Source organism: Phyllostomus discolor, chromosome 3 (genome assembly GCF_004126475.2).
Source record: "Phyllostomus discolor isolate MPI-MPIP mPhyDis1 chromosome 3, mPhyDis1.pri.v3, whole genome shotgun sequence".
NCBI classification, from domain to species: Eukaryota; Metazoa; Chordata; class Mammalia; order Chiroptera; family Phyllostomidae; genus Phyllostomus; species Phyllostomus discolor.
This window is the reverse complement of record NC_040905.2, coordinates 97,546,673-97,569,755: the sequence shown is the minus strand read 5'-3', so window position 1 is coordinate 97,569,755 and position 23,083 is coordinate 97,546,673.

The following is a 23,083-nucleotide window of genomic DNA, read 5'->3' as shown; positions in this document are numbered from 1 at the left end:
ACTGATGATTAATTTTGTATGTAGCTTGATGGGGAAGCATGAGGAAATAAAAGTACTACATTTCTGGTTGGAGAAGGGGTGGGGAAGAGATTGAATTTAAGTCGTGATTACTTTGCAATACCTGTAGGGTTTTTAAATAATGTGGAACAGCAGATAGAGAGATCTGAGCTGTAGCTTTTGATGAAAAACAAAACAAAACACAACAAAACAAAAAGCTAAGTGCAGGGTGGTCTGCTTGTCCCCTATAGACTAAGGAAAAGGCATCCAACTGGAGAAGTTTGTTTTCAAACCTTTGCCATTCATTTGTTCCTTCCTCTTCTCCCTTGTGTCAAGTGAGCAAAATTCAGCCTGTCTTGGACAGCTACCACTGTTCAAAATGATGAGCATATCTGTATCTACTGTTAAGGTAAGTTGCTCACTTTCTGTCCAATTCTTTGGTATTATACAGAACCAGAGTCAGCCTTGCTCTTGGAGACTGGGAAAATGATGGCGCTTCATGCTAGTGGCAGGCTGGAAAGTGGGAATGAAATCAAAGCCATTTTTGAGAGGGTAAACAGGCTGCTTTCCTGGAGACAGAACCTGGTGCCTCAGTTGCCTGCATTGCAAGAAGTCCTGCTGCTATTTTTGCCATTGTTTCCTTTGCAGCCACTGACTTCCCAAAAAATTCAAGGAGAGGCTCTGCAGGGATTTCCAAGAGCCTAGATAGGCAGAGGTGGTGGCTGTGGGATTAGAACACCATCCTAAGAGCCTTTCTCTGCCCAACTCATACGAACAGTCAGCACAGCCTTGTCTGAGCCCTTTTATGATGTGTACACCTAAGTAGTTCATCAGTCACATTCTCAGCCATGATGCCACTGCTCCTCCCCACGCATAGCTAATCTTGACTTTAGCTCAATTATTTAATAGATTCATTGCCAAACCTGGGTTTTCATAAATAATTTCCAGGAAATGTGAGGGTTGAAATCAACTTGAACTCATGTGGTTTTGCTCTTGAGTTTTCTCTGTGATTTCTGGAAGATCTTGCAGTTTAGGACTTCAGCAACCTCTGTTGGTTAGTTGTTTTGACTCCAGGAAGCTGCAAGGTAATCTGTCCTATTAAACCCCAAAGAGAATGTTGGCAAGGAAGAGTCTCAATATCAGCCCACAGAATACAATAGTTTATCTTGTCTGAGAAATATAAAATCAGGGGTCTATATCATGGGAGCTGATTTTCTTTGCTTAGCTTTTAGAATAAAATGTACTTCGAACTCTTTTCCCAGAGGTTAAAAAAAAGTTACATTTCTTTGGTTGAGTTGTTTTGGCAAGACCATTTCCTCTGCCTTCTATCTGCAAGTTGGGAAACTTCAGAATTTTTATGAGACTGTCTGAGGGCTGAGCCATTTCCTAAGTGTCCTCTCTGCAACTACACATCACCATACTTCACCGTATTGAAGGCCCTGCACTCAGTTTACACCCATTTGTCAGGATAAAGACCTTTGGTGTAAGAATTGATGGGATATATGTGACCTTCACAATACAACTTGATTATTGGAATGACTTCTGACTTTATATGGTTGTTTCTTACTTTCCAAAAGTACAAGTGTATTTTAGCTCAGTGAGATTTATGTACCCTTAGAGATTCATATTATATGTGAGATTTATATGCCCATAGAGATTAGTACCTAGACCTTCCTGACAAGCATCCTCTTTGCCATTCCACAAAGGGGAGAGAGACAACTATTCATGAGGAGCCATCTTCTGTTTTCAATCATGGTAAAAATTTTCTATTTTCTCCATGCTCTTCCCTACTTCACTGCTTATCTGTCATGTAAATGCCACTCAAAAAGTTATAAGCATTTTAAAAAGATAATGCTTCATTTTCTCTCTTCCATGTTCCATTAACATAATCACGAAGATGTAAAAGTAGAAGGGAAAAAATACAACACTGGAAACCAAAGATAAGAGATTAAAGGGAACCACAGACCAGTGAGACTGAATGAAGAAATTCAATGGATAATCAATTCACATTCTACCTTCTGAGCTCTGATAACTCTGCCAAACCACAAGTGATAAGGAGTCTATAGCCAGCTTAAAGTGAAACATGCTCTGACTTACCTCTCTTACATAATCAGGGACCTCTTCTCTCCATTACTCCCCCAAGCTGTGGCTTCAGGGAGCCAGGAACTCTCCATCCTAGGCACCATCACTATTTTCTCCTTGCACTCATCAAGGGGAAAACAGTCTGGGGCTTAACAGCTGATATTTTTTTTTTCAGAGACCAAAAAGGCCAAAGCTAGTAGGATGATATATTTAAAGTGCTAGGGAAAAAAAAAGACTACCAATCAAGAAGAATTTTATATCTAGGAAAATTAAAGGCAGCGTAAGTGTATTTTTGTCTGTGATTCCTATTTTCTACCTGACTTAAAAGATGACTGTATTCTCCAGTTTAGTATGCTGAGTGAAATAAGCCAGTCTGTGAAAGACAAATACCATGTGATCGCACCTGTAAGAGGAAACTAATGAACAAAATAAACTGATGAACAAAACAGAACCACAGGCACGGAAACATGGGACAGACTGACAGTGACCAGAGGGAAGGAGGGAGGAAGGGGAGTAACGGTGGAAAGAAAGGGAAGGGACTAGTCAAAGAACATGTATGAAATGACCCGTGGACATGGACAACAAGAAGGGAATTGACTGCGGGGGCAGAGGGTGGGATGGGGGGAGGAGGGCATAAGGGAAGAAATTAGGACAACTGTAATAGAATAACAGTAAAAATGATTAAAAAGGCAACTGTATAAAGCAATATTTGTAATAATTGTAACAATAAACATACAATGTACAAAGGTATAGTTTGTAAAAATAACAGCATGCAGAGAAGAAAGTATATAGGAGCAAAGTTATTATATATTATTAAAAAGAAGTTGGTATTAATCTGAGCTAGTTTGTTATACATTAAGATATTAATTGCAATTACCAGGGAAGCCACTAAGATAATAACTCAAAAATATAGTAAAACAAATGACAAAGGAATTAAAATGGTATACTGAAAAAAAAAACACTAACACAAAAGAAAGGAGGCAGTAATGAAAACTAAGGAAAAAAAGGGCATGTAGAAAACAAGTAGTAAAAAATAAAAGAAAATAACTAGTAAAATGCCATAACTTTTTCATTACTGGTAATTGCATTAAATATAAATGGATTAAATCCTGCAATTAAAATGCAGAGTGTGGCAGAATGGATTTAAAAACACAAACCACGATCCAACTATGTGCTAACTACAAGAGAATTGCTTCAGATTCAAAGTTACAAATGTGTTAAAAGTGAAAGGATGTAATATGCTATTCCATGCAGAGCACTATAGGAGATGGTGGACTAAGGATATTCAGGTACCTGTAGATGGATCTAAACTACTGTTGAGCTGATAGGAACTGACTGAAACAACTAGTTTGAAACCCTGGAGTCTGCTTGAACACTTGCAGTGTCCAGACAAAGCATGATGAAGAACCTAGTAAATTTTAGTGAGTTATGGCCTTTTTCTTATTGGAAACCAGCTCCTAGACCCACCGCAGGCAGCTGTGGGGAGAGCAGCTAGTATTCCTGATATAGCTTGCTGGAGCCAATGTGGGCAGTATGAACTTTGCCCTTGAAATGTCAAGGTTGTGTGTTTTAAATTCTGAAAGTTGCTTTTGATTGGTGGGGGTCCGGCAAAGAGGCTACTTATTGTTTCAAACCCCATACGCTAAAGTGGTTTACAGGGAATTTAAAGAGACAGTATCTGTGAGATCATTTCTCCCTTTTGGAGCCATTTTTTAAAAAATTTTGTCAGGTCACAGGCTAGCCACAGAGATAGCAGAACAAAATTACAGTAATCACATACTATAAGGAATACATGCTTTGAACAAATGGTTAAGAAAGTCACAAATGGAAGACTATAGCCCTTAATGAGCAAGTTTTGGCAATCCCTGAGGAGTGAGAAAACTAGATCTCTAGAGTTTCAAAAACATAATACTGTAAATGTCCAGTTCTTAACAAAAAATTATAAAATATATAAAGTAACAAGGAACATTTGGTCCAGGGAATATTTCACAGGGAAAAATTTTAGTAAAAACAATCCCTAAAGAATCCCAGATATTGGTAATATTAGTCAAAGATGTTAAATCAACCAACTTAAATATGTTCAAGAGCTAAAAATAAAGTAGAAAAACACTAAAGGAAACAAGCAGAACAATATATGAACAAATAAGAATGTAACTAAAAAGTATAAAAAGGAGCCCAAAAATTCTAGAGTTGTAAAGTATAATAACTGAAGTCAAAAACTTGCTAGGAAGGTTCAATAGCAGATTTGAACTGGCAGCTGAGAGGATCAGCAACCTTGAAGACAAAACATTAAAATTACCCAATCAGAGGAACAGAAAGAAAAATAGAATAAAGAAAAAGCCTGGAGGACCTATGTGACTCCATCTAATACATCAACAGATGCACTGTAGGAGTCCCAGAAAGAAGAGAGAGAGAGAAAGCAGCAGAAAAAGTATTTGAAGAAATAATGGTCCCAAACTTCCCAAATGAGTAAAAACATGAACACACACATTCAGAAGCTCAATGAACTTCCAGGAAAGTAACGAGATCTATATCAAGACACATTATACCCAAATTGTCAAAATCCAAAGACAATGAGAAGATTTTAACTGCAGCAAGAGAGAGAGAGAACTCACCACATACAAAAAAAAATGTTCAATAAGAGTAACAGCTGGTTTTGCCTCACGAACCATGGGGCTAGAAGCAAGTCAGATGACATAGTTAAAGTCCTGCAGGAAAAAGCCATTATTTTTATACTTTTGGAATGGTTTGTAACCTCTAATTTTTCTAATGATTTAATAGTCAATAAATAATAGACATATTATAAAATAATAATTATAAATTTATGTTAATGGACATGCAATGTATAAAGACATACTCTGCAACAATAACAATCTAAAGGGGGAGGGAAGGAAGTTTATAAGAATAGTGTTGGTATGCTATGGAGAATAATTTAGTATTATTCAAGCTAAAATGTTATAAATTTAAGATATCAATTATAATCCCCAAAGTAACAACCAAGTAAAGAACCAAAAATACAGAAAATGTAAGAAGGGAATCAAAATAGTACCCTGCAGAAAATCAACTAAATAATGAAAAAGGCCGTAATGAAGAAATTGAAGAACAAAATACCTATGTTAAATGTAAAAGAAATAGATAAATGCCAGAAGTAAATCCTTCTTTATCAGTAATCACATTAAATGTAAATTCATTAAACCCTCCTATTAAAGTGCAGATATTGGTAGGTTGGATAGTAAAATAGGTTCCACTATGTGCTCTCTACAAAAGCTCACTTCATTTACAAGGACATAATGAGGTTAAAAGCAATAAGATGAATAAGAATATTCTATAAAAATCGCAACCCAGAGAGAGCTGGGTAGTTACACTAATACCAAAAAAATTAGAGTTTAAATTTTTAAACTTTACAAATGACAAAGTAGGTCATTATATATTGATACAATGTCTAATATATCAAGAAAATACAACAAGTACAAACATACAGGCTTTACAACAGAAGCCCAAAATATATTCAATATTAAGCAAAAATGACAGAATTTAATGAAGAAATAGACAGTGGATATATGATAATAGTTGGATATTTCGGTACTCCAATTTCAATAATTGATAAAACTGTGACAGAGTATCAAGTGTTACAGGACAGGGGTCTGCCTCAGACCCGTGTGCAGCGCGTGGGCTGTTGACTTCACGCAGGAAAGATTTCACAACACGAAGCTGGGAAATTTGGGGAGTGTGTTTATTAAATCTGGGGACAGTGAATCAGAGGGCAGCTTGGGGTAGAAGAAGCAACAGGAGAGATCCTAGGCAGTGATCTGCTTTGGCTCCCCAGAAAAGGTACAGGAAAGGGGTGGGCCAAGGTGGGGCTGCTGTTAGCTCCCTGGGAAGTCAGACAAAAAGGGGGCCTTGGAGACAGAACCAGGGATTAAGCCAGGGACAGGCGCTGCTGCTCATGGCTTCGCTCTCTTCCAGTCTTGTGTGGACCCTTAGAGTCTAGGAGGAAGTAAAAAGTTCATGACCAGGAAGGGGCATAGGTGTGCTTTAGAGCAAGCCCACACTCAGTCTTTGTCCTGAGGGCTTTTTATCTTTTCCCATGAGTGAGAATCTTAGGGGAGTGTTTCAACCAAGTACTCATCAGCTTTCCAGGTACATTGCTAATATGCTGACACATCAAAATGAGCATGGTGGGGGGTAGGATTATTCTTTGGCCTGCTTTACTGTTTTACTTTTATCTGACTCTGTCTGGCTTTTGATGGGGTTTTTGTTATTTGTTCCCCTGAAACAAATCTTCCCTAACTCAAGTGTCCTTGGTTAGGGAAGATAAGGTCTTATAATTCACAAGCTGACTGTAAGTTATACAGATTGTTTGGCCTTGTTTAGCTTTCTTGTCTCAGTTTCCCTGTTTTACTTGCCCAGGAATTTTCCTAGCATCTTACTATCTTGTCACAAAAGGACTGATGGTAAAGGTAAATCTCAGAAGAGTTAAATAGAGGTAGTGCTAAATAATCGTGGCAAATATTATAGGAAGGGTTAGTCCCAACCCCCTAAATTGAAAGAGATATATCTAGAAAAATGAGTACAATAGAATATAATGGTTATTAATGATGATTACTATGAGCACTTTGCTAAGTATTTTTATTATCTTGTTTAATCCTAAGAATAACCATGTGAGACAGATTTTTTAAAGGGCACGTCTGTTCATTTATTTTGACATTTTATGATTTAGTCTGATTATCTTTGAAGGCTATTAAGCTGGCCTTCAGTATAGTTGTGAAAAATAATGACATTAGTCAAAGAAGCATCTACTTTAACTTTTTCCTTTAATTTATTGGGGGTGACGCTGGTTAATAAAATTCTATAGGTTTCAGGTACACAGTTCTAAAATACATCATCTATATATCGTTTTCTGTGTGTGCTATCCCAAGTCGTCTCCTCCCCTCACCCTCTTTACCCTCTTCTACCTCCCCACACTCCCCTTTTCCTCTGGTAACCACCATACTGTTGTCTGTGTCTGTGAGGGTTTTTTTCTTTTCTTATTATTAATTCTCAAGTGTCAGTAAAACAACAGGGACTTAGAGAGTTTAACTACCTTTTACAAAGTCACACACCAAGAAACTAGGAAATCCTTGACATAGACCTAATTTTACCTGACTCCTTGATTAATTAGTGGAAAAGGTAGGGAAAACATGGAAAAGGGTGTTGTTAGGAAGAGATCCTTTGCTCCTCATCTTATATGAAAGGAGAAGATACCTACAGATGTCTCCTAAGTTGGAACTGAAGAGATAAAAGGTTTTAAAATTATTTCTAAAATGTAACACTTGTTTCAAAAAACACATACACATCTAAAAACACTACAAATGTAATAGTGATATAAACTCTGTAATGAGTATTTTGCATAAGTATCTCAATATGAAATTCATGATTTTTCATTTTAACTTATTAACTGGCTTTTTCCATAGAAAAGGCACAGAGAAGCAAAGATACTCTTAGAGCAATGAGGACCCCTGGTGACCAGAGCTTGCCTTCCTAATGCCACCAAAGGGAACTGGGACATCCCAGAGCTGGGGGTAGGAGAGGAAGAAGCAAATCTGGGACGTGTTATGGCGCCAGTAATTAAGCAAGATCCAAAGACCAGTGGAGACCAACCAGAATCGTCATGAAGGGAACACCACTGGCCAATCTGGACAACTGAAATCAAAAAGAAGAATGACTGTAATTGAGTTTAACACAATGAATAAATATCATGAGTTGGTAGTCAGAGAGAGGAAGGAGTGAAAGGAGGAAGCAAGCATGGGAAAATGTTAATAGTTGTTGCATTTAGATCAAAGGTACAGGTGTGATTGCTTTACTATTTCTTTTAATGTTTTTATATGTCTAAAAACTTTAAAGATATGGAAAAAAGAAAATAATAAATAGCATTTATTTAAGAGAAAGCAGATGACAAAAACTCATAAAAAATAAATCTTAATGCCAAATGATACACCCTGGCCAGGTAGCTCAGTTGGTTTGAGCATTGTCCTAATATGCCAAGGTTGTGGGTTTGATACCCAGTCAGGGCACATACAATTATCAACCAATGAATGCATGAGTGAGTGGAACAGCAAAGTGATGTTTCTCTCTTTCTCATCAATTAAAAAGAATTTTTTTACAAGCCAAATGACAGATGTGTTACCTACTAAAGAGGGAAAAATCTCTTCATCAAGATCAACAAAGCATGAATGAGACTCATTTCTAGATGAAACAGAGTAACCAGAACTGATCATGCCCCAAGAAATAACAACAAAATCAAACAGAAGGACAAATTATTTGAAACTCTGGCTGCACAGTGCTGGACACAGTGAGTGCCCTGACTTAGCAAAATGGAGCTGGGCACTGGGCAATGCTGGCTGGCTGGAGCTCACAGGCAGAGGACCGAGGGGGAGGGCTGCTTAGACAGAGCTCCGAGGACCTGTGGAGTGTCCCTGTTTAGGGTTCACTTGCACACTGATCATCACATGTGTTAGGACTCTACCAGAGGTTGGGAGGGAAATTTTCTCAAATAATGCCTGTTCCCAACATCCAGAATAGGAGCCCCATAATTCACCAATTATGAGCATCAATTAGAGCACGGTACTGGTTTCCCAGGGCTGCAGTAACAAATTATCACAGACTGATTGACTTAAAACAACAGAAATTCATCCTGTTACAGCCCTGGAAGTGGAAGGTCTTAAATAAAATGTGGGTACTGCTCCCTCTGAAAGTGGTGGGGAAGAGCCTTCCCTAACTCTTTCCAGCTTCTGCTGTTGCTCCTGGCCTTGATGTTCCGTGGCTTGCAGCTCACCACACCAGCGTCTCCCTCTGCTCGCACACGGCCATCATGCCTCTGTCTGTCCCTGCTTTCTCTTCTCTTTGGGACACCAGTCATTGGATTAGGGCACACACGAATTCGGTATGACCTCATTTTGACTGATTATATCTGCAAGATCCTATTTCCAAATAGGGTCACACTGTGAGGTTCGGTTGACATGAATTTTGGGTGGGGGGACAATATTCAACCCAATTAGAGTACTAAGAAGGGTCTTGCCTCAGTAGTGGAATAAAGCTACCCCTAGACAAACATGCTGATTTGATTCTACCTAACAAGGTTAAAAGCAAGACCAAAAGGTTCAAACTACTTCCAGATAACTCAAGCACATCCCAGTACAAAGTTCAAGAATTTTATTGGTGATACAAAAATATCCAACAACTAACTAGGGAAAATTCACAATATCTGGTATTTAATATACAATTATATTTGAATAAATAATTTCTAAAACTTTTCCAAATTTGATAAAAACTATAAACCATAGATACCAGAGTCTCAATTAACCTCAAACACAAGAAACATTGAACAATATTACACTGAGTTGCTTAAGCCTAGTGATAAAGAGAAGCTTTTAAATATCCAGGGAAGAAAGACATTATATATAAAGAACATCCCCCCCCAGAAAAAAGGAATAACAGCAGATATCAAGAAACAGTCTAGAAAAGCTTGGAGAAATATCTTTAAAATACTGAAGGAAAGATTCACTCACCTGGGATTTTTTACCCAGTGAAAATACCTTTCAAAGACAAGTGCAAAATAAAGAGTTGTCAGACATACAAAAGCTGAAAGAATGTTCAGCAAGCCTTCACTACTGGAAATGTTAAAGTAGTCCTTAAAGCAGATGGAAATGATAAAAGATCAGAAGGGAAAATGAATGAAAAGGAAACAGAAAAAACAATGGAGGAAATCAATGAAACCAAAAACTTGCTTCCGGAGAAGGTTCATAAAACTGACAAACCTCTAGTCAGACTTAAAAAGACAAAATAAAAAGAGGAGAAGGCACAAATTATTAGTATCAAGAATGAGTTAGGTGATGCTATAGATTTTGTAAGTATTACAAGGATGAATTTTAGTTAAAAATTCTCCCACAAGGCAATTCTTCCAAAAGCTTCAGTAGTAAATGTCACTAAACATTTAAAGAAGCATTAATACCAAATCTACATAAACTCTTCCAGAAAATTTAAAAGGATAGAATAACTCCCAACTTTTTCTATGCAGCCAGAATTACCCCAATACCAAAATCAGAAAAAGTCATTACAAGCAAAGATAGCTATAGATCGATCTCCCTCATTAACTTATAAGCAATAACATTTTAATAAAAACTTTAGGGAATCTAATCCAATAACAGATAAAAAGAATAAAACATCATAACTAGCAGGGGTTTAGCCCAGTGCAAGCTTGGTTTATCATTTGAAAATCAGTCTATGTGATTCACCTTAATAACAAACTAACAAAGAAACTCATATAATATTTCAATAGATGTGGAAAAATCGTGTGAGCAAAGCCAGCATCCATTGCTGATGAAGACTTTTAGCAAAGCAGAAGTGGAAGGGAACTTTGCCAGTCTGATAGAGGGTAGCTACAAAAACCCTACAGTTAACATCAGACCTAATGGTGACAGAATGTTTTGAGCCAAGATCACCAACAAGACAAAGATGCTCATTCTCACCACCTCTATTCAGTTTTGTATTGGAAGCTTTAGCCAGTGCAATATGGCAAGATAAGGAAATGAAATGCTTCCAGGTTACAAAGAAAAAGGAAAAGGAAAACTGCCTTTATTTGCAGAAGACATGTTATGTATATAGAAAATCTGATAAAATCTTCAGAAAAGCAAAACCCATTCTGTAGCAGTTTTCCTGGTTCAGTGCTGGCTTCTGTGCCCAGAGCACCAATGTTCCACGTCTGGTAGCTCAGAGCTCCTGCCAGTCTCAGCTCCCTCAGCCTCAGCCTATGACTGAGCACCTCCCTGTCTATTCTGTGGGCTCTACCAAGCTCTAGTCCTTCCCCACACAAGGAATTAAGGGATGGCACTGGAGGCCCCCAGACCCAGCACCAGCCTTGCTTCCAGGCTCTCAGCTCCACATGGGAAGGGGCTTTACTGAAGTTACTACTGTGTTCCCAGAACCTACAACAGTGTCTGGAGAATAGATGATGGTGCTCAAATAATCATGGAATAAATTTCAGTTCCTATTGTTTTGAGTCATAAGGACCATTTTGTCCTCTTTGGACCCAGGATGGGCCACAGAAGTCATAGAATGTCAGCATTGTAAAGAATACTTGACAGCCCCTTATTTTACAGGTTAAAAAATAAATAAAAAACAAAAAACCTGAGGCCCAGAGGGAAGTGCCAGGCTCAAGGTCATGTACCAAGTCTTTATTGGCATAAGTGGGGCAGTAACCATGTCCTCCCAGTCCTGGCCCTGCCTCTTCCCTCACAGCTTTTCCTCTCAGCATTTTAACAGCTGCAGCAGAATCTCAGTTCCCAGAATGGGTCTGAGCCCAGCAAAGAGGATGCCAATCAGTATGCTGGGAGCGTGGCCCACAGAATGTCACTGTTAAGGACCATCCTCTCCATCGGACTCACCATTTAGAGCACAGATCGTGCAGCAGAAGGATTCTGGTTGCCAGCTCAGGCTATGAAGAAGCAAGAGAGAGGCATTGTCCCAGAGAAGGGAGGTTCTCAAGAAAACAGGGATGCTGGAAAAGAGAGGCTGAGCAGGAAAGCCATTCCAGAATCGGGGGAGCTGCTACCAAGCAGCCATCATAGCTGCCATCAGATTGGGAACATGGACGAAAAAGGGAGGGGAGAACCAGGCGGGAAGCAGTGGGGGAAAGGGGCATACAGGTAGGGCAGACGAAGGAGCCCCTCTGCTTGTCCTGCCCATTACCTACCCTGAGCCAGCAGAGAGTCTCAGCAGGCTCACAAGTCTCCAAGGGAAATTGCCCCTAAATACCGCTCCACACCCTTGACTGTGCCTGTTAGTTCAGTATTAAAGATAAGTTGAGTGGTGACTTTTCAGTTTCCAGGATGATGCAAATATTTCTTATCAGGAATGAGATGCTCAGCTCTGGCTGTACATTCAAATCGTCTGGAGAACTTTGAAAAAATACTGATACAGAGCTCTACTGCGGACCAGTTACATCAGATGGGTGGGGGGAGTGGGGAGGAGTGCCCGGACCACAGTATTTTAAAGCTCCCCAGGAAGTGGTAATCTGAACTGGGGAAGGTTGAGAACCAGGACTACTTGCCTACTTTAAATGTCAGCAGAGAGGAGCTCTAGAAATCATCAAATCCCTTTTTGGCAGATGGGGAAACTGAGGCCCCAGAGAGGGGCAGGCCCAGGGAATCTGTGGCGGAAACCAGGCTGGAAGGAGGCTGGGTCCCTCTGCTCCCTCCTGCTCTGAGGGAGGTATTCTTCTAAAGGCAGCTCTGAGGAGATGGTGTGGAGGAGAGGGAAGGAAGGGGGGAGAAGCACTGGGTGGGTGAGAGGGCCCCAGCCAGGCTCCTGGATTGGGGCAGGGCATCAAGACGCACTGGTGCACTGGGTGGCTGTAGGAAGAAGTGCCAGATTGACCATCCTGTCCACAGGGTTCAGGCATGGGTGGGGGTCTGGTGAGGGCTGCATTTTTGACAGAAGTCTTCCTCTCTCTCTGTCCCCTGATACCCCTTGCTTTCTACTTCCTTCCTCTCCTTTTCTTCTTGGTGACTTTTATTCAAAGCTCACCCCCTGGATTTTTCCCCAGCGACCTAGAAAATGAAATCCTGAAATTACAGCTCTAGAGAAGGGTCTGGAGGGCAGAAAGGTGGGGTGACCTGCATGCAGTTTCACAGCAGGCCCTTCCCGGGCTGACAGAGTTGCAGGTGCCCCTGCCCCAGGGGTTCTTCACCAGCGTCCTCTCTTTGCCCCCTCCTGGCCTAGAGTTAAGGAGGATGCTGGGCTGGTGGGTGACACCTGCTTTCCCTGTCAGCTGGAGGGTGGAGGGCAGGCACTGGCTGGCAGTGGTCCTCTGCGTATACTGGCATAGACTTCTGCCCACACCACAGCCTGGGCACATCAGGACCCAGGGGAAATACCCTTCTCTGAGCCACCCTGCCTGTCACAGGTCGCCACTTCTCCCGGATGTCATCTGTAATGGTGCAAACCCATGGGTGTGCAGAGAATCAGGTAGATGTCTGGACTGCCCCAGCACGGAGCCTTTGGGACCAACCAGAGCCCTTAAGTGCCTGGACCTTGGCGCAGACGGCAGCACGTGCCGGGAATTACCACCTGACCTGTTGTGGCCACAGATGGGGCTGAATAGGGTTGAACAGCACGGCCCGGAGCTCAAGGACCGACCGCAGGCCAGGGCAGTGCAGGGTTGATGCCGGCCCATCTGCATCTTGCTGGGCGCTCTATGTTGCCTGCCGGTTTGCCTGAGCTGCCTTGAGCCCGCGCGCTGGCTCGGAGCCGCTTCCTGCGGCGGCCGCCGAGCGCCCTCTAGCGGCTCTCGGCGTTCCCTGCTACAGCCGGGCCCCAGCCTCGACGGACTCCCAGCACCCACCTGCAGAAGAGAACTCCTTTCCCCCAGCAGGTCCGGGCAGAGTGGCGTCCAGGCTCAGCGCCTTCACCCACGATGAGTCTTAGCCCATCTTTGCCCTGCTGTTGTCATTGATCTTTTTGCTGTTGTGTTGCACTCCCTTGGACCCTGCATTCTGAAAGATTTTGTCTTTATTAAATATTACTTAACAATAGCCCTGGCTGGCGTAGCTCAGTGGATTGAGCGCAGACTGGGAACCAAAGTGTCCCAGGTTCAATTCCCAGCCAGGGTACATGCCTGGGTTGCAGGCCATAACCCCCAGCAACCGCACATTGATGTTTCTCTCTCTCTCTGTCTATCTCCCTCCCTTCCCCTCTAAAAATAAACAAATACAATCTTTTTAAAAAATATTACTTAACATTTTTTCTTTAAAAAATAGGAATTCCAAGTGGAGTGAAATCAGCTAAGGCAGCAGGTGTGACAACAGGAAACTGCTCTAACAACTTTGCAGCCAAAGGCGAAGAGAAAAAAAAACCTTGGGCTAGCCTCTATTGTCGCCAGCATAGCAGAGTGTGACCCTGTGCCCTCATGCCTGTGTCAAGGCCAGGGCCATGACCTCTGTCATCCCACACAGAGCCTGGCACCAGACTGGGTTCACACGTGAGCCCTGCGATGTGCCTCGTGGCCACCTATTTCTGCTTCAAGCCAGCAGCCTGGACAGCATGAGCCCAGGCTCCCTTGGGCCCAGGCCCCGCCCAGACCTCTTTCCCTTTCTCTAGTCTTAGTTTCCTCACCTGCCACACGGAGCTCACAGTTCTTGCCTCACATCTTGGAAGTGCCATGTAATGAAGAATCATTCAGTGAATGTGCTGAACACGTTGTGAGCGGTAAGAGTGTGTAAGGGATTGTGCCGTTGCCCGCTCCTGGGCTGCCCAAGCCCTCTCCGTGCTGAATGCGCCCTGCTCTGGTCCCCACTGAGCACTGTCACTCTCGTCCCTGCCCTCGTCCAGGGAGCTGTGCATACTCAGAGAAGGCCCGGTTTAGGTCCAATCTAAAGAAGGCTACATGCTTGGCTCAGCGCTTCTCAAACTTGAGCGCACATCAGAAGGGCTTGTTGGACCCTCCTGGGATGACTTCAGAGTCTCTGATTTGGTGGGTCTGGGAGGGAGCCCAGGAATTTGCATTTCTAACAAGTCTCCAGGAGATGCTGCTTCACTCTTGGAGACCCATTGAGTTAGCTGTAGGATCTTGAGCACTGGGTAGCACTACCTAAAAGAGTGAGAAAAGTTAGAACAGCTTTCTTAAACCTCCTGAACACCCCAGCACCAGCCACACGAATAATCAAATTAGAGCAATGTAAAGCATGAAACCCCTGACTCTGGAGAAGCTTGAGAGGCCTAGCTCCCTCCAGCCCACTCACTCCACACAGCCCTCCCTTACCTTCCACCAAAGCATTGGGGCAGCCCTCACCAGGATCCCCCACAGACATGGAACGAGTGATGGAAGCAGGTAAGGGAGTACGAACACAAGTTGTGTGATGCCAGGTGCTGTCCACAGGAGGCTGGCTGTGAGGGACAGAAGCTCCATTGGCATCTCTGGGTCTTGGTCCCCAAGGCGAGGACATGGTCTGGCTGCAGGACAGCATCGTCACTGAGACACAGCCCCAGAGGCTACAGCAAAGCTGAGGGACAGGACAATGTAGGAGAAGGTGGCAGGTGTGTGTGCCTTCAGGTAAGGGGCTTCTTCTGCCCTGTCCATCGAGGGGCTGCCTGCATTGATTTGCTCCACGAGCACATCGTACCCCTTGTAGAAGCACCTCAAGGGCACCTCGGCCAGTGGTGCAGGGGACTTGACCATCTTTGCCAACCTTTGTGTCTGGCAATCCAACTCACTGCCAGACCACTCTGTTTATAAATTCCCCCCTCCCATTCAGCCTGACTGGGCAGCTGCCTTTGTTGGGCCCTCCAGGTGCCTGATTTTCCTAAACCTGACCCTTATATTCTCATTTTTACTTAAATGCGGAAGCTGATAATGCCTATGAGCTTCCCTAGCTTGCAGATTAAAGTCTCATCAACCATATAAATATTTTCTTCTCCCTGGGCTGCAGGTTGGGGCTCTCAGCACCCTGACCCTGCTAACCAGCACCCCAGCGCATCTCTAACAGCCAGGCCATGGCTCACTGCCAGGTTCCTGCACCAGTAAAACCCTCACACTATCCCTGGGCTCGAGGGACTTAGCACTGCTTATCACACTCTGTCCTTCCTCACATAGTTTCCTTGTCTTGACTCTTGAACTGCACACCTCTAGGATACATACAAGAGCACTGAGCTGGCAGTAGGAAACCCTACTCTTTGTCTTATCATTTGCAACATTGTCATATTTCAATCTCAGTGTCCGTGGGTATTGGATGTTGACAGTAATTCTTGCCGGTCCTTCCCGTCCATAAAGGGTTAACTCAGCAGACCTGGGTGGCCCCAAGCCCTGTATAGTCCAAAGGTCTCCAGGCCCTGGACCAGTTCCCTGGAGATACCTCTGAGCCATTAGAATGTCCTGCCTGATAAGCATGTCATTGCATGTCTGGGGCCTGTGGCCACACTGGGTAGTTTAAGTTAACAATGTGATTGATGGTGGATGTTTGCTTTTGTTTGCCAGGTGCTATCATTTTGACCCTGGGGGTGCAGTGTGGGGCTGGAGACTGGGCACCTAAGTTCAGTTAGGAGCTTTATGCCCATATGATGCCCAATAAAAATCCTGGACACTGAGGTTCATGGGAGCTTCCCTGGTTGGCAATAGTTCATACATGTTGTCGCATGTTGTTGCTGGGAGGGTTACATGCTCTCCGTGTGACTCTACTGGCAGCACAACTGGAAGCTGGGCCTGTGGGACCCTGCTCGATGTGCATTTTCTGTTGCCGGTTTTCATTGGTATCTTTTCATCGGAACAAACCAGTTTTGAGTACACCAGGTTTTCTGGATCCTGAGAGTCCATCTTGTGAATCACTGAACCCAAGGGTGACCTGGGGGCCCCTGACACCCTGCCTTGCAGGGTAATGACCTTAATGATCATGCTTACTCCATATTGTGCTCGGCAGTTTTACAAGGCTCTTGAAGAGACACGAGCTGTCTCTTGGCCACTGAATAAGTAAGGGGCACATTATGAGGAAGCCTGGGGGGCAGCCGACCTCCAATAAGCCTTAAGTGGGGGAATCCGCACCTGCTGTCAGGACTCCAATCCTCACTCTGACAGGAGATGGAGGCCCGGCGTGCTCAGGACGTGCCCTTGATGTCATTCCAGAGGTCAGAGCAAGCTTGGGGCACTCTGCTCAAATCATTACATCGAGGCTGGTTACTGGAGGGGCTGAGCTGGACCCCGGAAGAAAAGCCCCACTCCTGTCCCACTGCTCCCTCACACCGCCGTCTCACCCCACACAGGCCCCGGCATTCACACCCCGCCAGGACAGGGACAACCTGAAGCACTGTTGTCAGCCACTGAGTGCTGTGCTCATGGTGTAAGGATCACAGGAGAACCCGACCAGAGCAGAGTTTCTCAGGCCTCTGTCCAGGGGCTTCTGACCTGTAGCGTTGGGGTGGGGCCAGGAATCTAAAGTTTTCATCATTCCTCAGGTGCAACAAATGGGCACTACCATCTACCCGGTCCTGCCAAGTCAGAGGCACAAACCTTCTCCAGCTGAAGTTTTGAAGTAACTCAGTTTTATGCCTGAGCCAAATACTTAAAACCTTTGTTTTTAAAAACCTATAGATAATTCAGTTTAGTCCCTATAAGCAAAAACATTTGAGAGCAAGTCTGCTCGCCACCATGTGGAGCTCATCAGAAGGAAGGACCTGGGTTGCTTGCTGTGTATGCTCCAGGCTCTACGTCTGTGGTGGTGAGACCCGGCCCAGAGAGAGGACCTTGCACACTGCAGTCACTTACGAGAAGGCCTCGTAAGGGTCCACAGCTGAGCACAGGCCTGGGAGTGGGGGCAGAGAAGAAAAAGAAGAAAGGAGGGAGGGAAGGGAGAGAGGGAGGGAGGAGGTCTGCTCTGCTTTACGTCACACAAGTAGGAAAATTTGCCTGAGCAGATCATAATGCTGTTGGCATTTACTGAGCAATTAAAGGTGGTGATTCAGGAAAAGGCTTACCTACAAGACAAAGTTCTTAATGCCAAGGAATTTGATTTGTTTTAAGAAGAGATTCCTTATAGAATTGTTATCACCTGTTTTTTAAAATAAATATTTAACGTCATTTTTAATCCCCTCCATCTTCACTTTTCTGTCAAACCTTGAACTTCCCAGTTATGCTTGGTTGGCAGCAGCATTTTCAGGCACAGAAAATGGCAAGAAGCTCTCCTGCCTGTGGGGTGGGAGATCCCCCGTCTCTCCCAGCCCGTCTCCAGGATGGATCCTATTCCACTGATGAGGCACCTGTCCACCTAGTCTTGTTTCTGTACGGCTGGTGACCATGGTGTAAGGGGAGACAAGTCCCTTCCCCTTTCATTTCCTACTCTGAAAACCAGCAGGATTGGACGAGATAACTGCCAAGGCCCTACTCATTCTGATGTTCTAGGTTCTGAGGCATTCTCTGAGCTGTAGGCTTTGTGGACAGAGAAGAGGATTTCCAGAACCCAATAGCCTCCCTTTCCAGTCCAGGAGCAAAGCTGGGTGGTGTGGGTGCGTGTCCGCCAGTGGAGGGAGGCTCCGCCCCACAGGAGGGAGAGCAGGCTCTCTTTCCCCTTTCAGTTTTGAAGTTGTGTGGGAGAGATACAGAGAGGGGGAGAAAGGTTTTTTTTTGTTTTTTTTTTTGTTTTTTTTTTTTTGTTTTTTTTAAAGAAGACAAGGCTTTGGAAATTAGTGGGAAAGCAGGGTACGTACAGGGTGCCCTAACCAGCATGTGGTGGCCAGAGTCGTGTAGAAACAGTGCTCAGCCCAGACAGGCAGAGGAGGCCTCCAGTTCCGGTGGTACGGGTGAAGCCCACGGGAAGTTCGGAAGTTTCTGCAGGTGCCACTTAGGGACCCAGAATCACGGAAGGTCCCTATAGCACAGAGGAAGCCTGTGGACAGGATACAATGGCTACAAAGTGTGGCCCCTTTGCTGGTAACTAGGTGCCTCTAGTTGTCAGAGGTGGATGCCACCATGACTTAGTTTGTCGCTGAGACCATTCCTGGGATATGGGATGAGGAACTTCCCAGGAGAGGTCAGCAGTGATCCCGAGGCCTGCACACAGACCAGGGACACCAACTCCCTGAACACCTGCAAATATGCAGACCTGATTGTTTGAAATAACAAGAGAGAGATCAAATTAAAAGCTGCACAGCAAAGAAAATCATCAACAACATGAAAAGGCAACTTATGTAATGGGAGAAAATATAGAAATATTGTCAAATATTGGCTCATTCATGGGCCCCTGAAGAACTATGGAAAGGCTTGACTTCATAACACCCTGCATCACAAAGGAGATTTGAGGTGGACGTGGAGAGACAAATGATTTTCTTGACCAAAACACCCTCCCAGTCAAAGCCACCCCCTCCCAAATGCACTCCCAGATTTCACTCCTAAAACTTGGAATGAATAAAACTCAGGTCCACATGCAGCTGAATCTGACTGGGCCCAGCCGGCCCGGCCTTGGCTCTCACCATCCCCAGGCAGCAATTCCCCGGGCTCCGTCTGCTCAGGGGGCCCAGATAGGGCCTCTCTTCCCACTTCTCAGTGATCACAGCTCCACAAGTCGACCACCAAGGTGAAGGAAATGCTGTAGAATATTTGCAGAAATTAGGAATGGCTCTTCAGGCAACTGTCAACTTCCTAATCCTCTGAATTATTATGTATGATTGACGTGTGAGGCTGTGGGGCATGAAGCCTGAAGCTGCAGACTGGGGGTGAATGATGTTTTTAAAATGAGGTGGTGGGCACCACCACGGCAGGAGGGCCACAGCTCCTAGAGCAGGCTGGTATGCAAAGGGGATCACGCAGAACAGAGAAAGTCCTCACTGAGTCTTTCTTTCTTTTTTACATCTGATATCAGCATATATGTACTTGTGAGTCTGTACAGCACAGCTTTGTGGATTAGCGAATATCTCAGTCTTCACAAAATTGCTGCCAGGTAGGTCAAAGCGCTGTGATTCTTCTCAGCTGTGAAGGGAAATGGGTCTAGGAGAGCGATTTTCAACCCACATGCCATGGCACACTGGCATGCCACAAGAATTTTAAAAGTATGCAATACCTGCCCTGGCTGGGTGGCTCAGTTGGTTGGAGTGTCATCCTGTGCACCAAAGTTTGCGGGTTCAATCCCCAGTCAGGGCCTGTGTGGGAGGCAACTGATCAATGCTTCTCTTTCACATCAATGTCCCTCTCTCTCCCCTCCTTTCCTCTTTACCTAGAAAATCAATAAGACATATCCTCAGGTGAGGGTTAAAAAACAAACAAAACAAACAACAATGAAACCAACAGGCAACACCTGACTATTTAGTCAGGGCACTGACCTCTTTTCCCCTGGACTGTCAAATAAAAAATGACAACAGCCAACACAATAGATGTCGGAATGAATGAATCAAAATTATACCTATTTTTTGTCATATTGGCAAAAACTATATTTATTGGTGTGCCACAGGATCTTAGTAATCAGTCTATGTGTGCCATGCGATGAAAAAGCCTGAAAAACGCTGCTCTAAAGAAGCTAAGTAGCTTGTCTAGTTACACAGCACAGACCCCAGTCCGGGGACAGTGCTCTGGGCTCCTGATCGCCACCCCAGTGTCGTGATCTGTCTGTCATGGGTCGCTGGGTTGTTGTGGAAAACTATAAAACCCAATGCAAAAGTAAAGTGCAAACTTGTTTGATTAAATCCAGTTCCACTGAACCCAGAAAATCTACTGTGGTTAAGAGTAAGAGTCGAATCACAGTTTATGGAAGTAAACTTGAATACATCAAGGTTTTGTGCTAGGTTTGTAGGTTTAGACAGAAAGTCTCACTCCTTTCCTTTTATATTTTCCTCATCTTCTTCTTGCAGGGCTGGATGAAAACAGGGGAGGACCCCCTGAGGCTCTCAGCGGGGTGGGAGCTGCAGCGGCTGTCTGAGTCACAGGGCTTCGGGGGATCCCCGGGTGGGATTCTGGAAGACATCGCTCCTCAGCACACTGTGCCCAGAGACAATCCCTTTCTTCACTCTTTTGAGGCTCCATTTCACATGGGCTAGATTCCAAGAAGGGAAGCACTTAGGTCTGTACCTGAAGCTGCAGCAAAGCCCCGCCCTCCAGGTCGGATAGGAAGCACTCACTCTGAGCCCTGAGGGCTCCCCAATGGGTAGTTTAAAAGGGAAAAGAAACAGAAAGATTCAATGAGCAACTAGGCAATGAAAGCTTCTCCCAGAGCAGCCCATAAGCTCTGTTTGTGACTTCCATACCCTGGGCGGAAAAGGTTTCCCTGCCAGGCAGTGGTCTGAGTTGGGGCAAGGGGATGGGCAGGAGAAGCCTGGGGGAGCCAGATATGGATAGAATGTTTATCCTGATGGATGGCAGGAAGAGAGTCGGGGCTGCTCCTGAAACATCCTAGAGCTGCCTGGGGCTGAGTACGGGCCCTAGGAGGGGGCCTCAGAAGAGCTGCGTCAAAGAAAAATTGTATCAGACAAAGCTGAACCGGCAGGGAAGACCTTGTTCAAGACCGCTGCAGTAGGAGAAAGAGGCTGAACTGAACTCTGCTGAAACAAAAGCTGGGCGAGTTTTTGAGCGCTGGGGCGAGCAGGTGGAAGAGCACTGCAGGGTGCTGGGGGCATGGGGAGGTGGATCAATGGGGTGTGTTTAGCACATGGAGTTAGTCCTGACTTTGCAAATGGTTTTCTCTGTGATCGGGCCATCTGTGTTTGCTAGTTGGCAGCCATCTATGGTAGGCTCCTAACCCCTCCCCTGGAAACTGGGCCATATTGGCACTGCCTTCCTTGATGATTATGATTCAAAGGGATGGCTCCCTGGTCCTTGAGAAAAATTTCCCTGTGTTGTAAAATTGGCAAGAGGCTGAAGATTTCTACATGTTTCAAGGGGGCAGAGGAAGAATTTCCAAAGACAAGTTTTTTAAAGTAAATGCTCTGTGGGGAAGTAAGCCAGGGGGCTGGAGTCAGGTGGAGGGCCGTTTGAAGTTGAGCGGAGGGGAACTGAAGGGGGGCTTGTCAGCCACTTCCCACCCCTGAAGCAAGAGGTTCCTCACCCAGTCTGAGGATCCTCTCGGTTGTGACACTGTCTCTTGCTCACTAGGTGGCGCCGCTGCAGTGTTTGCTCCTGAAACTTTTGGGAAGGACGCTCTCAGACCCAGGCAGCGCCTGGAAGGCAAAAAGAGTTATCAAACCTCTCAGCCAGTGGTGTGCTCCCTGAGGTCCTTTTTGGCGTCTGTGGGGCCTCGGATTCTATGTACACTTAGACCTAGAGCTCTTCTGGAGCACATTCCCCTGTCCCAACAGAAATCTTAGAAGGGGCGTTTTCCTGGCCATGCCCACCTGTGAGCCATGAGTACAGTAACTGGCCTCTGGCAGGTCCCCTGGAGGACAGAATTAACCAGCCCTGGATTCCTATAGACCTTGAGACTCTGGTTACAGCCGTAAGAGTTCATCCTTGCTCTGTGCTCTGAAGATAGAGCGGTGTATCTGGAGGATATGATCCCAGATGTGGACATCATTTGCCTAGCTGGCCCCAGCCCTCCCCTGTATCTTCTGGCAGGTGAGCTACAGCTTTGTCTTAGGGGAGAATTGGGGCTGGTCATTGTCTGAAGTGCTATAAGCTAGATGCTTTTATCCTTCGTAAAATCCTAAACTCAAGGAGGGGTGTTCACTAGCTATCCTGCAAGGAGAACTTGGAGCAGTGTCTCTGAAGACATGGAGGAGGAGAGAGACTCTTATCCCAGACTTGGAGAGGGTGTAAGTATTAGGAACCTTCTTCCTGATCCATAGATACACCCACAGTGTCCTCAGCTGACGACCACATGCATGGAAGCTTTAGAAAGACCCCCACAAAGAGCTGACCCCTTGCAAAGTGTCTACAGAGGGCTGTCAGGGCCTAGGTTTGGGGTCTGAGGGTGGAGCTGGCTAACTGTGATTTCTACTCCTCAGATAGCCAAGGACTCTGGACCAGACCACAGCCCTTCCCCTGGATACAAGCCTTCCAGATGGGGTTGTGGCCCAGTTTCCCTCATAAACAGATGCTGAGACAAAGATTCAAAAACAGGTTATTTATTTGGGACATTCAAGAAACAAATAAGGAGGTTATAAAGGGACGAGGAAGGCAACAAGTAAAGCCACATACCACTGTGGGTAACTGGAGTTTAATCCCACGAGGGAGGTTCAGAAAAATGGCCTGGATGGCCTCCAGAAATTATATTGTCTTACATTTTTCCCACCTGAGCAGTGAGGGAGCTGGATCGTTATATATTTCTCCTGCCAGGCCTTGTTTGTGGCTGTTGGTGGCCTCTAGCACAAAGATGGCAGTATTGTATAGGGAACCATTTCTCATGGCGTGGAAATGTAGCTCAGCACCCACGCAGAAAACCAGTGGGGAGCAAGTCAGCATGCAGGTCCATGCCTGTGGAGAGGTTTTCCTGTGGGGAATTAAGCCTGCATTGTACCTAGGCTCCTATGAGACTTGCTTTTGCAAGTCCTGAATTCACCCTGA